At 37.1% G+C, this 10,585-nt stretch overlaps 1 long non-coding RNA gene across 1 annotated transcript; it reads right to left on the bottom strand.

Moving 5' to 3' along the window:
• Window positions 1–4,199, bottom strand: LOC149414911 (uncharacterized). The gene is made up of 3 exons (XR_016303898.1): window positions 3,596–4,199; window positions 2,687–3,291; window positions 1–119 (listed from the first exon to the last, which is right to left on the bottom strand). It is a non-coding gene; the product is annotated as an uncharacterized LOC149414911 (long non-coding RNA).
• Between the last annotated feature and the right edge of the window lie 6,386 nt (window positions 4,200–10,585).

Here is a 10,585-nt window from a genome sequence, read left to right as displayed (position 1 = left end):
TTTAAATAATGCTTTTTATTCAAATACTATTAAGGTTATACGTAACGTACATTATAATCCACGCGTTAACAAATGATTCGTCCAAACGTTTACAATCCCATTGTCTTGTGTTCTGGAACCTAAAAAAAAGATTAAAAATTTTTGTTATTCCATTCATATTCAGATTTATATGATTTTTGTACTAATTGGAATGTTCAGAGGTGATAAATCGTTTTGCTTGAATCATGATTATCATCGGTTAGCAAAGGTCATCATAAGATTAGGAGGTAAAGAAAAGAGTGATGATGTTTATACATAAATAATAAACAACCTGTTACCAAGATTAAAGCCCAGCTACACTACTCGCGAAGTTGATCGAAGTTGACCTAATACGATAGTGTGGGCACGAACTTCGCTTCGCTTCGGGCATCTTCGCTTCGCTTGGCCCGACTTCCGATTGTTGTCGGTAAATGCGCCCGAGTCAAAGGACTCGAAGTTCGAACACGAAGTGTCTGGCCACACTACTCGGTTCACTTCAGTTCGCTTCGAGACGTCGTGTTTGGTGGTTGTGCGTGCGCAGAGTCATAGTGACTATACGTAATAAAATATGGCTTCTACACTGTGGTCACAGGACCTAATTTTTTTGTTCCTAGAAACACTCCAATCCGAGGCGGTTATTTGGGACCCAATTGAAAGGGACCATAAAGATAACTAACTAACCATCACGCCGTTTCCCCGCAGGGGTAGGCAGAGAGGACGGACCGCCAAACAACTCGGTCTTGGCACACACTCCTTGCCTCATTCACATTCATACATCGTCTCATACATACTCTTCTATTATTCTGACTCTTGACATGGCCCGACTCGAGTATCTGATTCACTTGATCGTGCCATGTCTTCCTCGGGCGTCCCCGACTTCTGCTACCATTCAAATTTGCATCATATATCCTCCTTTTTTATATTTTTTTTATAGTGAATACCTCACAAGAGTCCCAACTGCTCCCGTCTGGAGCCAGTGAGACTATGGCATCCCCAATTGGGGGATGTTGTGAGGCTGAAGGTAAGTGGGGAAGGGAAAAAGGAAGGTGGGGAAGTACCTGGCTATTCAGATCTAGTCACTAAACACGGCTAAAGCCATTTGGAGCAACGTTTCAATTCTGAATGGTGGTCTTACACCAGGGCGATACTGGTAGTATCTTCCACTCTGGAACGTGCCGCAAATATACTATATATTATTTTAATTAATTAATTGTGAAATAACACAAATTAATCAAATAAAATTTATTTGCGCACGCCGGGTTCGAACCCGCGACCTTCGGAATGGTAGTCCAATGCGTTACCACTGGACTATGCCGGCCGTCACACTCCTATCTTCGCTCATTCGCTCTACATGCCCAAACCATCTAAGCGTCCCTTTCTTAATCTTACTCATTACGCTTACATCAGCCTTGCACTCTTTGCGGATCTCCACATTCCTCACACGATCAAACATGGTTTTACCACACATACGCCCTTGAGGTGATTTTTCACAAAAACGGCGCTTTACAAATTATCCAATTATTATTATTATTATTATTATACGCCTCAGGGATCTCATATCAACAGCATTTAATCTAATTTCATCCTTTATTTGCCACTTGAACGTCCATGTTGCCTAGTGCACGGACTCCGAGAGACTGAGCTACTCGCGAAGTTGCACGAGTGTGTGGGCACGCACTTCGGACTTCGGCTAACTTCGTCGAGGACTTCGTCGAAGCGCCGAAGCGAGTAGTGTAGCGGCCGCTATACACTTAATTCTATGAATGGAGTCAATAAATATATCAATAGTACCACCAAACTTGTTGCCCAGATCATGCATTCTATTGGTTAGTGAGTGTGTCTGATAGTTGGTTGTGTATGTATTGCAAAAGAGTGTTACATTTTGTCTTGTGTTCCTGGTCGGCGCATATATATATGGTGTTCTTATTAATTAATGGTCTCGTCTAGGACTTGAACCCAGGTTCTTCGCCTTGCTGGGGCGCTGCTCTACCAACTAAGCTAATGGGACCATATTTCTTGCAGAAAATTTAATAGACGTCGCACATTAAAATAAAAATAGTATATATTCAAGACGCTATCTAGATTGCATTTAGTTTGAGAAGAATCTTGGGATCATACATAAAGATAGAGCCAATAAAAATGTGCAGTGATAAAATGACGATAATGTTGGTAGTTCTTATTCGAAATACTAGCTGTACCCCACCACGCATTGCTGTGGCTCTGACTGTCTGTGCTGATAGAGAAACAATAGCGCGTTTTATTTTTAACTCCAACAGATGGCGCTGTTTTTCAAAGAAGCATGTTTTTACCTGTCACAGTTGACATCTATATAATATAGGTATATATTAACACAAGCTTATTCGAATGCAAAGTTGTTTCAAAATTTCAAAGCATTCGGTCAAGAACTTTGGGAGATTCAAGATTTTGAACAAACAAACATTTACATTTTTTATTTATAGATAGATGATACAGTTAAATATGACCGAAGGAAATAGGTCCCATTAGCTCAGTTGGTAGAGCAGCGCCCCGGCAATGCGAAGGTCCGGGGTTCGAGTCCTAGATGCGAAGGTATCTTTTTCTGTTTCAAATTTTAAAGTAATATTGTATTATTATAATAATAATAGGTTGAATAACCATAATATGTACCTATACATAAAAAAAAACTTACTTCAAATATGTTATATTGTTGGTTTTCACTGATAAACCATCAACTGTTGTACTTTTATGCAACTCAGATTGGTTCTCCGTGCTGATACAATTTGGATGAGATCCTTTCGCATGGGTCTAGCGTCACCAATCAGCAGTTCATCCAGGAGATGTCCGACAATCGATTGCTAAACACACAGCTTGTATGTCCTGGTTTTTCATCCATCCCAAACTTCTATCAGACATTTGTCACACTCTGTAGACAGCATTAGGTTAGAAATATTTCTTGGATGGAATATAGTGCGCCGACTAACTTCACGAAGGATAGCCCTGAACCTTCCATCCTCTACTATACTAAACGGCTGATAGCCCGTGGTAAATAGTAGCATTAACTGGCTATCAATAAATTTCAATGCACAAGTTCTGTACATTTTCCAGTCTTCACTAGATATAACTGGTAACGCCTTTATCGATTGAACCTACGGTGGATCCGATTGTCTCCCCCGGGACAACAAATCTCTCCAGCATAAAATAGTTGGAGTTCCACCACGATGCATGAGTTCCTTTGGATGCACTTCTCCCATTACCTAGTACTGAAGCAATTTCTCAGTGCACACGCTTTTTAACCTGCAAACATAATGTTATATGTGATTCAGAAACCTAGTTAATACACATGATTAAAAAGTTCAGTAAATATTTATTTATATATAATATAGATAATTTGACGTCCTTTCTAGAAACAGTTTTTTTAAGGACATAGCTACTAAAATGTTAATAGTTGTTTCTTTTAGTAATTAAGTTGAAACGAAGTGTAACTTCCATAATCTGTTCTTATTAAAAATGCGACGGTTAGGTAAATATTTACCCAAAACGCATGGCTTTATTTGGCTAATTGGACAAATATTAATCCCACAAACAGAAGCACACATACCCTGGGTTAGCTTTCTCAAGCTGAAGAATATTTTCGAATATTCGCGAGCAGTGCCTCAAAACTATCTCCAAAACAAATTGTATTAATTTTCTCCTATTCCGCTTCACTCTTAATACGCAATATTTCACTTTCAAATAAATGGATTTAGCTTTATTAATTCAAAACATGATTTATTATGTCGGGGGAGACGGAAATATACGCACTTTTAATTTTAATTTCGTTTATTGAGTCACTTACGCGATATGTCAATTAAGGTGCCTGTAAACGATCAAATTTGTTTGTCAAATTTACGTGTTTGTCAAATTATTTGAACGTCTGCGGCCTTGTTTGATGTGTCTGTCAAACAAACTACGTGTTTGATGGTGTTTGTCAGAAATTCTGATTGACGGAAAGTTTGATCCGTATCCGTCATTATCAAGAAAAACAAAATACTACACTATTTACCTCACTTCAGACTGGATTCAACAAATGTCAACAGACAATCTCCGGCGAAAGCTGTAAATAAATAAACTGATATTTGACAAAATTTGGTTTGAACGTCTGCGGCCTTGTTCATCAAACACGTGAAGAGCAAACGCAAAATTTGACAAACAAATTTGATCGTTTACAGGCACCTTTAGTATGCGGCGCCTCCGACGGCGACTATATTCATATCAAGAGTTGGATTATATTCATAATATCGTAATTCAGACCTACAAAATATTTCATAGACACTGCTGCCCACCAAAAAAAAATTAGTATTGCCATATAAAATAAATAATATCATTGTGTATAATTAATCCATATTAATATGTAAGTCAATGTATTATTTATAACAAATAATCAACATATAATTAAATTAAATAACCCGAATAACAAACAAATAGAATAAAATGTGATTAAACGTATTCCGTTTAGGTAGTTTAGGTTAGGTTAGAACATGGAAAATAGGTATTAGAATTAAATCACAAACCAGTCTATACAAACCTAGCGTAGCCCACGTACTATTTAAAAACTGGGATGTAACTCTAAAGAGGACGCGAGCAGGCGTTGTTAAAGGGGCATTTTTTTTGCTATAGAAAATCACAGTTAGATTAGGTTAGGTTATATATATTAATTTAATATTTACAAGATTTTATTTTCTTTAACTGAATTAGTTCGTAGGTAGGTACTGTACCTAACCCGCGCACTGGCTAGGTAAATAACTAGTTGTGGTATTTCCGGCAAATGTCACATTATTTTGTTTCTTTGAAATCTTGTGTGACATATCGCGTAAGTGACTTAATAAACGAAATTAAAATTAAAAGTGCGTATTTTTCCGTCTCCCTCGACATAATAAATCATGTTTTGAATTAATAAAGCTAAATCCATTTATTTTAAAGTGAAATATTGCGTATTTACCGTGAAGCGGAATTCGTAATCTTAAAATCTTTACCATCAACAGAAATGGCGTCTTTGAGTGCCGGTTTAGACCGTCTTTTTAGAAGTTTCGTTAAGTAATTTCAAAAAGAATTCAGAGACAGGTGTTATCAGTGGATACATTGACAATGAAGTAAATTATGAAGCATGTCTGTGTTCTGTGAACGCGTTGGGGCACTCTTTTTCAACGAGAGACAGTATGAAAAAGAAGTTGGGAGGTAAGTTCTAAACCTTAGGGCCTAGGTCTAGGGTAGGCCTTCCCATTTCTTCAGTTCATAAGCAGCTGCTGATATTTACGAGTTATTCGAAATTAACATTTCCAATCTTTCAGATGCAGTATACACGTTCTGCCCGCCTACAGTGGAGTTCTTTGGGATGCCATTTACATTCGGTATGAATGCGTACAGAGAGTGCGCCCAAGGCCCCCGACTACACCGCCCAAATAACAAGAAGAAAATAAAGTTGAATTGGTATGTTAATACACCCTTGAACCACATCAGCTAGGCCTACTCCCCCTCGTCTTTCAATAGTAGCATTGACAGAGCACCGAGGACTCTCTGGTCCAAGATTAATGTCTATAACCCCAAAATGATCACCGTATTGTCGGTGATGTGTTTAAAATAAAATAAAAAGCGATGGGCCTGGGCCTAGGTAAGCTAGGACTAGATTACACCAGGGGCCTTCCTAATATGGCAGTTGCAGCTCCGTCTCATTTAGATTATCATGACAATCACACCAATCACAATTCATCTTTGTGTGTTAAAAAGTGTGCCGTGGCTCGTAACACATCCTCCTGTCGTGTTAGTCTAAAGAAGACCATGCTCAAAGTGCCAAATTAATTAAAGCCCCTGCAGCTATATCTCATTTCACAATTTTAATTCATATCACACTGGATTATAACCACACTTGTAATTTTATACTAATGTCAACATTGCATAGGCCCTAACAACTTTTGTAAAAGTTAATCATCTGGGTCAAATAAGTTAACCATGGGCAATTTATTTGCCGCACAAATAATAGGCGTCTTATACGTATAAGCCTATTAGACCCTATACATTGAATTGTTCTTTCAGGCTGATCACCCAAACCATAAGAAGAAGAGGTTCCGAGTTTTGGACTCCAAGAAGCTTGGTTATCCCGCAACGATGAGTGGGAAACAAATAAAATATTTTCCATAATTTCCTGTTCCACCTCAAATTGCAGAAAGAGCAAAAACCAAGGTATGATAGTTTCTTTTCTCTGCTTATCCCTACATGGGCAATCACTTTATAACATTATTTTAATGTTTTCACTATAGTTAGATGCAGTGTTGTGTCAGATACTAAGTATCTAGATACAGATACTTGGCAAAATTTGTAGCTAGATACAGATACAAGATACATTGTAAAATTGTATCTGTATCTAGATACATATACTTTTTAAAAGTAACTCACAGATACTCGGATACTTTTCTTCTTTTTTGGGGGAAAACTTAAAAAATATATATATATATATTATCGAAAACAGCGATTACTTTAATTTCTTAAAGACGGTAGACGTAAACGCTTGTGATTATTTTACATATTTACACTTGCTTGTTTTATTCGTTGCCCAAAAAGATATTGGCAAATTGGCCTGCAAGCGGTGATACTCGCGAGTACCCGGGTAGCATATTACTACCCGGGTACCCGATGCCCCTTGGATAAATTAAAAATACGTGAACTATGTGTAACTTGATTACTTTGGGTTCTGATGGAAAATTAAAAAAAAAAAAAAATTATTCATTATTTTTATTTTATTTTTTAAATTCTTTTTTTTTATATACGGGGGTACCCTGGTACTCGGTTACTCAGGTTAGGACCCATGTATATAAACTGCTATAAAATATTATACACTAGATGGACAAAGGTACCCACTAGCTGAATCTGTGTCATGAATCTGTGAGAAAACTTTAAAATTAACTAGAGAAAATCGGTAAAGAAGTTCACTTCTCTTTCACTCTATAAATGCTGGCGTCCCACAGGGATTGGTTCTATCTCCGACTTTGTTTTTGTTGCACATCAATGACCTTTTGACATGTGCACCGATTCATTGTTACGCGGATGACAGTACAGTTCATGATATCTTTTTGTTTGACAAGCCCCCAAAGGGCACACAAACTCCAACGGCTCGGAGGGATTTGAAGCAGAGAATGGACGGTTATCTCGAGAGTATTTCCTCCTGGGGTAAAAATAATCTCGTCGAATTTAATGTTTCAAAGACCCAATCCTGTCTGATTACGTCTAAAAGGGATCCAAATGATAATCTAGTCTCCTTCAACGGAAGCAATCTTCCGAACAGGCCTTCCATTGATATGCTTGGTGTAACTATAAGTGACCAGCTCAGGTACGGGAGCTCCATCGAAGCCAGAGTAAAGCTGGCCTCTCAGAAGCTGGGCGTACTGTACAGGGCCCGCAGATACTTTAATAGTACACAACTGCTGACCCTGTACAAATCGCAAGTGCGCCCTACTGTCGAATTTGGCAGCCATCTCTGGTCCGGAGCCCCTAAATACCTGAAAAAAACCCTTGACTCTGTGCAAAAACGGGCGGTCCGTTTGATAGATTCCCCAATCTTAATTAATTCCCCAAACGGACTGCAACTTTAGAGCACAGGCGTCAGGTAGGTATGCTGTCCTTGTTCTATCGGTATTACAATGTAAGATGCTCTGAGGAACTAGCGTCATTGATCCCTTCGGCACCGGTGCGTAGTCGGGATACACCCAAACGCGCGCCCAACATTTGTACACAGTTGACATTTGTCACATGAGAACAGGTCGCTTCTACGATTCGTTCTTAAGTTCAACAGCTCGGCTGTGGAACGAACTGCCGGCCTCTGTGTTTCCTCCCTCCTACAACATGGGACTCTTCAAGACCCATGTTCACTCCTTCCTCTCCACAAAAAGACCCTCCACACAGCATCCCCAAAGATGACATAGACCCTGAGGGAAATTATTTTCTTCAGGGCCTCCTGTGTGGAGTTAATATAAAAAAAAAAAACTTCGAAAATAAAGTATCTGAAAGTATCTGAGGTGTCAGATACTAGTAAAAATGTATCTAGATACAGATACAGTTATAGAAATATAGCTAGATACAGATACACAAAAATGTATCTAGATACTTCACAACACTGGTTAGATGCAAGGTTATACAAATACCGTTTTGGACAACACACATTTGTTTAGAAGGAAATGTGGTGGGAATACGCAACTTCCCATGGCTTACTTAAACACATTTTCAACATTCGTATCTATTAAATTTGACTGTGCTGCCATGGTAGATGTCAGCACAGTACCATGGCCGGAAATATGATTCCCAGGGCCTCAACACTGCAAAATAGAAGGTGTGAAGCATACTTCCCTGTGCCCTTCAGGAAATCAGATATTTTTTTGTTGAAAATATTATTTTATATTTTTTACTGCCTACCAAACCAATAAAAACTGTTTTTGTAGGGTTCTGTTATTTTTATTTATAGTAAAACATTGTGGCTTGTTTTCAGATTCTGAAACAAGTGAAGGCAGCCCTTCAATCCACCTAAATGTGTGCTACGTTATTACGTCTTGGCAATCGGAGAAGCGAGCCACAACCACAGCAGAGACGCGGCCAAGATGACCCAACAAATTCATCCTGACCTGATACAGGAGATCAACAGGCTTGTTGAAGCTGGAGTTTCCTCAGTACGAGATGTGTCTCTATTGTTGGAGCAATTTATTAAACATAAATTTCAGGATGGGGCAGAACCTGATCGGCTCAATTCAGGATTTATCTGTCATGTTTTTAAAGGGGTTTGTTCCCTCAATGTTTATATTTCCTTTGTGTGGTGTAATATATTATTTTCCATTAATAAAATAATATCAAATTTTATTTTATTTTTTTATTGGTTTTCAAGCTACAATCCCGTTAAACTGCAATAAAGCAGTTTGTTAACAGGATGTTAATGATCAATTACCTACATACACACATACTATAACTATACAATTAACACACCTAAATTAATATAAACTATCTCTATTTAGTAACCATTGTTTCAGCATATATCTCAATCTGTTTGTAGAATCGCAATTTTTTATATTAATGGGTAACATGTTAAGCATTTTTGGCACGTTAAATTCTAGGGTTCGCCATCCGTATTTATTATTATATTTTGGAACAAGCATTCCTTCATTCTTTGTAAACCTTGTATTATATTCATGTTCCACTTTCTTTTTATAATCAGACTCAGATATATGTTGAATCAATATTTTGTACCATAATAAGTCCTGCACCGGTAATATTGTTAAATTCCGATACAACAATGATATGTTTCGTCTCTGTGAAAAAATATGTTTTTGAGCTAATAACTTAACCATAGAATTTTGTACTGATTGCAGGTGGTTTAAATTAGTTTTACAAGAGTGACCCCAAGTAGTTAAACCATACCGTAAAGTTGATTCTGCGAGTGATAAGTAAATAATTTTTAAAATATTCACCGGAACGAAACATTTCAGTTTGTATATCCTACCCACTATCGCTCTCAGCCGCTTGCAAGTTTTGTTTATTTGTGTATCCCATTTGAAATGACAATCAACAGTCACCCCCAAATAAACGTATTCATTTACCAGTTCAATACTTTCACACATACAGGGCTGTAAAATGTTTTGATGAATACATATAAAGTTATGTGAAATTATTTTAGGCATGATCTGAAATGAAGCATGTGGAGACCGTATGTGCATCAATTTAGTTTTCTTGGTATTAATGATTAGACCTGCGTCATGTGACCATTTTATCAGGGATGTAAAGTCATGTTGCATATATTTAATCGCAATGGATAATTGTTCATCGGATATGACAAGAGCAGTGTCGTCAGCATATACAAAGTGTCTTACATATTTAAATATTTTTTTCATTATTGATACAAATATAATATAAAGGGTTGGACCCAAAATCGACCCCTGCGGGACTCCAGCATAGATTTTTTTCCTCCAGCTCATTTTTTCTAATATTTTTACACAGATATGTCTATTAAATAAATAATTTTTAAACAAATTAAGTAGGTTACCTCTAATTCCAATTGCTTCTAAGATTTTTAATAAATTCTATGGGTCAATTGTATCAAACGCTTTGGAGTTATCTATAAATAGTACTAAAACATGTCTTTTATGGTTTAATTCATTATTAATATAATTTGAAAAATCCTGTAATAAATTCTCTGTGCTTTTTTTCTTTTGAAAGCCATATTGTTTTTGGTCTATAATGCTAAATTTTTCTAAGTAAGTATATTATGAATCAATGAATTGCCCAACTTCCTTCATTGCTCACTTATCCTTCAACATACTATATGGCATCCAAATTTTCACATAGACTCCAAATAATGCTAGTTTTACTTTCCCATAGGTGTACTGTTTTGTAATGTAAACAGATTAGATACTTAGAGTATATATAGGCCTAGTACGAATCTGTACAAAAGTTGAACATAGGGCCTACCACAAGTCTTTTATTGTCCAAAAGTTAATTATATTTGCAGGAATTAGAATGTGGTTGCCATACCAAACAGTCTTTATTAAGGCTTTGGAATCGACTTTATGATATTGGC

The sequence above is a fragment of the Hesperophylax consimilis genome, chromosome 19 (assembly GCF_061612785.1).
Source record: "Hesperophylax consimilis isolate HC1 chromosome 19, BYU_Hcon_1.0, whole genome shotgun sequence".
NCBI classification, from domain to species: Eukaryota; Metazoa; Arthropoda; class Insecta; order Trichoptera; family Limnephilidae; genus Hesperophylax; species Hesperophylax consimilis.
The sequence above is the reverse complement of the archived record's forward strand: the minus strand, read 5'-3'. Positions and strand labels throughout refer to the sequence as shown.